Below are 7,582 nucleotides of genomic sequence, written 5' to 3' on the forward strand. Positions count from 1 at the left end.
TGTGCCCCTGTTAAGTCAGTAAAGTGCGCAATGAGGACATGCACTTGAGGATTTTATATTGGCGTCATGCACCAAATCACCGTCCACATAATTAACTCATGCATCATTGGAGATAGGCTGCGCTATATGGCATATGAGAAATAATCTTCTAAATGCAATACAAGATCTTTATCTATATGCAAATTCTCAGGTTTATGAGGGAATTCTTGAATCATTATAATGTTTACAAATTACGCTCTGGCAAGGCCTCCTATTGATATTTGCTAGGCTGCATGGCTGATTTGTAATACTTTTCTGACAATGCAGCTATTGGCCTCCCAAAAGAGAGGATGATCTACGGTTTCTTGGATGAAGTTGGCAGTAAGATCTATCCTCAGACTTCCTTGTTATGCCCGGCAGTCATTTGCAGAAAAGTTTCCGCAGATGCATCGCACAACAATTGACCTTGTTGAGAAGATGTTGACATTCAATCCAAGCCAGAGAGATAACTGGTATGCATTTGCAGTCTGTGCTAGCTTAGTTTTTCTATTGATTAATTATGATAGAAAACTGAACAACTATTGTATGCTATATTGGCAAAAGAAAGAATGACAGTCTGATTATTTATTGAGGATATATATTTCCTGACCTAAATTTAGAAATAATATACCACAGATATCCATGGATTTAAGTACCTGGACTGCTATTGGAAAAATAAAAGGTTGATAACCCATATACCCCAATACCCTTTTCAACATCTGCGTGTGCTATTGTTCTCTCGTTGCTTCTAGCTTCTTGAATGTGTTGGGTTATGGATGGAGGCCACAAACTAGGAGATGGAAGACATAGTTGTATTTTTACACAGCGGAATATAGATGTGTCATGGCCCATGTGGATTAGTAACAGAAAATGATGAACAAGTACCTTCAAGTGATTACTGGTCGATTTTTTCTTCAAATCTATTAAACCCAGAAAAGCAAGAGGCTCTTGAACGTATTTTCTGTTTTCAGTCTTTTAGCTTAATGAAGTGATTGCTATTGCATACTGGTGTATTTGACTCTAGAAATTAATAGTGAATGATGATACCTATATTTTTATGCTTCACAAATATGCAATCAAGACAGATGGCTACAACAAGGATGTAATACAATGTAAGAGGTTAAAGAAACTTTTTTATTTTCGACTTGGAATGTAATGCATTTTAAAATACTTTTGTTTGACAAATTCTGCTGAACTTTCTTCAAGTTTTCATTCTAAATACATAATCTTCATAAAATACAAAAAGTCTGATAGTTTAGTAAGGACATGAATCCGATGTCATTGTGAGGACATTTAAACCATCCATTATGTCACATGTGTTTAATGTGAATGAATAACTTCCATGGTTGTTACTTTTTTGTTGTTCTTTCCTTGCAAAATGATCATACTTTCTTACTTTGATTAACAAGCAAGTTGTTTCTTTTTTTTTGGGCATATGCAGTAGAAGATGCTCTTGCACATCCTTACTTTGCATCCCTACATGACACAAGCAATGAGCCAGTATGCATGACGCCCTTCAGCTTCGACTTTGAAAAGCACCAACTCACTAGGGAGCATGTGAAGGAGCTAATTTACCGAGAGGCCCTTGCATTGAATCCTGAGTACCAGACCTAAGAGCTTTGGAAATTTTAATTTACAGTAGGAGCTAATTTATAGCTGTGTCTTAAGAACCTTCGGTTTGTGTGGATTTGTTTGCAACTGTTGTACATATCTGCAGTCTTTTTCTTTTACCAAACTTAAATTCAACCTGAATCTTAAGAATGATGGTGAGAAGTCATGCTTTTTATTCAAATTTAACTCATTGTCTGATCATTTTATTTGTCAACAATTTAGGGTGCATGAAGTGTGAATAAATCTGCAATAATCAGGCGATTTTGAAAGTGTTATATGAAACTATATCTTAACCGGGGCCTTCGGCGTCCAAAACTCTGATTCGGCCCTGCTGGCAAAGTGAACGGGTGGGTCGGGCTATTGATCCAGTAACTTGCTCATGTACTGCACCAGGCTCAATTGCCCTCAACCTATGGCCCGTGCCATGATTGGATCGTAAGATGTTGCATTACGCACTATTCAGTTTTTAAAATATGGGAGAACCAAAATCCAGTTGTTTAGTTGGACATATTCCGAATGTTATATTATATGATTTGTGTTTATTTAAAAATTAAATATGACCACTTAATTATATATTTAATTATTATTGATCACGTACCAATAAAGCATAACAATTTTTAATACATTATTCCATACAAAAATATGGGACAATTATATATATATATATATATATGTGAAAACTTATTTATATTGCGGTGGTTTTAAATTAAGTTTTTTAAAATTATTTTAAATTTTGTTTTAAATTGAGTTAAAAAATAAATTCTTAAATAAAATCTCAAGTATTAAATTATATAAAAGACAAAATATTTAAATAATTTTACAATTAAGACCAAAAGTTATTTTTTTATGGAATACATAAATAACATAGTAGTAATTATTATCTATTTTTAACTCATAAAGCATTAGCTAGACGAGGTGATTTTTATTTTTACAATCAATTTAACCTAAAAACCAAATCCTCTATCTAGTGCATTTTGAGTTACATTGGATTTTAAAATCATGATCCCGGATTTTGCAAGCACTTTCGCTATTCATGCCAAAGAATTAGCTTCTCCATTTTCGATCTTGAAACCTTGCTCAATCGCACTTGGGAGATTTTTCTTCATTAACATTTTGACCTTCTTATAGTATTTAAGAAGTTCAGACTTTGTATACTTTGTATTCTTCTTGACTTGTTTGACGATGAGTTGTGAGTCTCCAAATATATGGATACATTGAATTTCCATTTTGATTGCCAATTCCAAACCAGCTATGAGAGCTTCATATTCCGCTTCATTGTTTGTGCATGACTCTGTAAGGGAAAGTGCATGTCCGAGATTCCTCCTTCGGTGTGACAAACACAAGTCCTATCCCGCTTTTAATTTGTGGAAAGCTCATACCTAAGTGCGGCTTTATGGATGATGCTCCATCAAAGTCGATGAGGCATTCTCGCTTCTTCTCTGTAAGCGTCTCTTCATCGTGGAGATCATAATTAAGGGTGAATCATCGGAGAGGATGCGCGACTAAAAATCCGCTAGTGCTTGCCCCTTGATAGCTTTTTACGGAGTGTATGTTATATCAAACTCCATTAAGATCGATGCCCATTTTGCCGTCTTCACATGGAGTAATGGCCTTGTCATAAGATATTTGAGAGGATTAATTTTGGATATGAGGATAATTTTGTGCGCCAGCAAGTAGTGCCTCAATTTCTTCACTGCAAAGACCAAGGCTAAGCAATGCTTCTCAATGGGTGTATATTTACTCTCAGCTCTTATCAACATTCTCACGAGGTAATATAATGCATTTTTCCTTTGCCATCTTCATTGTTTTGAGCTAGCATGGCTCCCAATGATCCTTCTAAGGCAGCAGTATATAGGATTAGTGGTTTTCCCAAAATTGAGCGGCTAATCATCGGTGGATTCAAAGAAAACTGCTTTATATCTTCAAAAGCTTTCTGACATTCGTAATCCCACTTAAAAGGTGTATTTTTCTTGACTAACTTAGAAAAAGGCTTGCATCTTCCTGATAAGTTGGAAATAAATCTTCTGATATATGCCAAACGCCCTTGAAAAGAGCATAATTGCTTCAATGTTTGTGGAGGCGGCATTTCCATGATTGCCTTGAGCTTAGAAGGATCTATCTCTATCCCTCGATGTCTCTGCCAATAAAAACCCAAAAACTTTCGATAGGACTCCAAAGGCGCATTTCATTGGGTTCATTTTTCAATTTATATTCTCTCGAGGCGTATAAAAAGCGGTCCTCGGATCATCAAGCATGTTTGTCTTTTGAATTTGTTTTCACAACTAGATCATCTACATAGCATTCAATCGACCTTTTATGAATCAAATCGCTGAATATTCTGCGTTATAGCTCTTTTGATATGTTGCCCCGCATTTTTAAGCCAAATGGCATTACCCCTCGTAACAATATATAGCCCATAGGTGTTCTGAAAGGCGATGTTTTCTCATCATCCGGTGCATCTTTGATTTGATTATACCCTGAGTATCCATCCATAAAGGAGAATATCTCATACCCTGAGGTATTGTCGATCATGATCTCCATGACTGATAAAGGAAAATCATCTTTAGGACATGCTTTGTTCAAATCTCTGTAATCAACGCATATCCTTATCTGGCCATTCTTTTCTTCACGGGTACTATACTGGCAACCCAATCTGGGTATTTTTCTTCCTTGATAAAATTTGCTTCTATCAACTTCTTTGTTTCTTCTATTACTTTCTCTTCTAAATCGAATTTCATCTTTCTTGGGGCCTGCTTGACTGAAGTAACATTGGGATCAATAGCTAATCTGTGAACAGCTACTTCATTCTCCAACCCTGGCATCTCATTATAATTCCAGGCAAAACAATCAATATATTCTTTCAAAAGAGCCTTGAAGGATTCTTTTTGTTCTTCTGTCAGTTGTGCACTTAAGAAAGTTGGTCTTGGGTCTTCATCACTTCCCAAGTTGATTTCAATTAACTCATCAATTGTTGCTTGACCACCATCCTCTAATTCAGGTGGTGCACTTTTCAACTTAACATCTTCTTCTTCCTTAGACTCCATCATGTAACACGAATTTCTGAAAGGTTCAGAATAACCTACCCCTCTCTTGTCAGGATGGGAATAGTTCCATAATTGATGAAAATTTTGATATGATTTCTTTGACCAGTTTATTTTGCCCCCAAACTCTTCAACTATCCTCCTGAGTTTATTAGGGTACTGGCTTGGAAAGTTTATAGGTTGGATTTCACTATCCTCTTCTTGTTCAATGTGTATAATGTCATCATTTGAAATTTTGTTATTTTTAACTCTGTAGAAGAGAATGCCTCTCCCATCCTTATTTCGAGCTGTCACATAGAATGTCTTCAATTGCTCAACTGTGTCAACCTTAAAATCATCTAGGGATTTACAGAGGCCATCTGGAACCCTTGTGATATGCAATGTGCTTTCTTGGGCGGACCCTCTGGTTTGACTTGTGTCATTTTCATCTCCACGAAGATTAGGTATCAACGCCATAGTGAGGCAATCTGATTCTTTTCTTTTTGGATATTGACATAGCATTAGATGGTTTTTGCCAAAGTCTTTTTCCATCAAGTTCATGTTTTGCCCCCTTTGGAGATACCAAGGTAGTATTTGGCGTCCTCATAATGTATTTCATGGACACCAAAAGATTGAATTTCACCATCAATTCTGTGTTCTTCTCCATCCACCATATATTTCATGCATTGATGAAGGGTTGAAGGGACCATCCGATTTTCATGGATCCACGGCCTACCCAACAAAGCTTTGTATGAGGGCATCAGGCATCAATTACATGGAACTTCACATCGGATATGATCTTTCCAAACTTGGCGGGAGAGTGATAGATCCCAATGCTTCGACTATCTTGATTAGAAGCCTTGAATACGATCCTTTAAAATAAATGACATATTTCCGGAGCTAATGCCCGAAAGGAATTGAGGGTCATTAGGTTTAAGGAAGACCTGGATTAACAAGATTAGATTGATCTTATGTACAATGCAAGACCTCGTCACATACAATGGTCTGTATGCTCTGCGGTTCCCAAGTAGTAAGTCTTCACTCGGTGGGATAATCATCGAAAGTGTATGTATTGCATAGCTTAACACTCATATTAATTTGACAAAAATAAACTGATACTACTCAGGTTTGTAGAGCATGAATTAAGATTCGACTTGCTGACATCATCGAGTCATCATACATGCTAAGTAGGCCGGGACTTTCTTTAGGTGTGCACAGATATTATAATCTGGTTTCTTCATGATTTCTTTGTAGTACATTTTTCCTCTTCTATCATCTTCTCTTTATTTTTATCATTAGAGCTAGAACCTTGTCTTGATTGGAGTAACTTGCCAGTTCTAAGTTGCATTTGATGTACGTGGCAGGATACTTCATCCTCTGCATCTGGAAAATTCAACTCATCATCAGAACCTTCCAGACATGTTATGGCACAACAAAACACCTCTCACTTTGAAATAATCATCAGTTAACTTCAAATTTCCCAAGGAAACTTGCTTTTGTAGCCATTCTTGAAAATTCCTACAATCTTCAATAGTGTGTCCCACAAGTCGATGATATGTCCAAATGCATCAAGCACGACCTTTTGGGCTTAGGTAAATCTAGCCCTTCTTCCATAGCTCGATTAAAAAGCTCTCTTCTTTTGTCTTTTCTGATTTCAATAATTGAAGGAATGGATTTATCCTTAGCATTTGCTGTTGAGAATGTCGGCTTCATGATTTTTGAATCAACATTATCGCTTGTCGACTCTGGAGGATATATCCCAGATTCATCCCATTTATTATCAGCAATACGCAGTTGCATTAGCCTATCAGCTGATTCCTCTATCACTCTTCGTAAGAAAGAAGGAATTTCTTTAGCAGGCATCACTTTTCTCAAGATTTTATATTTTGGTGTCTTTGGAGTATAGTATGGATTCTTTGGCTTTTCTGAATGGTGTGGCTTTAGGAGTTTGGTATTTGCCTTCTTTACTCTTTCTCTGAATGCCATCTTCTTTTTCTGCTTCTTGTTGATATAAGCCCGACCATGGCGATCATACAACTCTCCTGACTCTGAAAAACTATCTTCATCATTATCTTGGTCATATGTAGAACATTCACATCCAGAAATAGCTCTACAAGTTTCCACTTGCATTATTTCATCATTTCCTTCAACTAATTCCTCAAGTAGCTCTTCAACCTCCTCAGGGAAATAGTCTTTAAGAGTGATCAACACTCTTTCTTTCTGTTTATATTCTTCAAGTGATTCAATATATTGTTCTATGATAGATTTCTTGTGCTTTGACTGTTCACATTTTTTTTTTTTGCTTTCTCTTCTTATTTTTCTTCTTGGTTTGCTTTACTGGAAGTCCTTCAGGAGGTTTCTTGACATTTCTCCACTTGATCCCTGGGAGTTCGGCCAACTTCTTCAACATTTTCTTTGATTTTTTGCATATGACTACTTCCCACAATTCTTCTGGAACAGAAGGAGGTTTACCATCAAATACAGATGGGAGCATTATTTTATTACCCACGCTTTGTGATTTCCCTTGGGATGATCCCTCATAGTCAGGGGTAGTCACATAATGGACATGTTCGTGGTGTTTAAAGAGAACACTCTTGGAGAGTGTGATCTTCCCTTCTTGATATTGGCGCTCAAGCCAATCTTTAAAAAGCTATAGCTTGATCTTCAATTGTATGCCCCGACACTCGTGGTATGGACGATAATTAGGGATGATCTTTCTTGCTCTGTTCTTGGTCTTTTGCACTCGAGGCGGTTGTGAGACCTCCATTCAGCATCTTTAAAAATTTTTAGCACTTTATCTCTTTGAAAAGAGTACTTTTTGTTCATTCTATCTTTCAAAGAGGGAATGGGACTTGGTTCAGTTCCAGGAGCACCTAAAAGGTAGAGTGGCTTAGCATTGTTACAGTTTATATGATTCTATAGTGCTTTTTCCT

This window comes from Dioscorea cayenensis, unplaced genomic scaffold (genome assembly GCF_009730915.1).
Source record: "Dioscorea cayenensis subsp. rotundata cultivar TDr96_F1 unplaced genomic scaffold, TDr96_F1_v2_PseudoChromosome.rev07_lg8_w22 25.fasta BLBR01000721.1, whole genome shotgun sequence".
Lineage (NCBI taxonomy): Eukaryota > Viridiplantae > Streptophyta > Magnoliopsida > Dioscoreales > Dioscoreaceae > Dioscorea > Dioscorea cayenensis.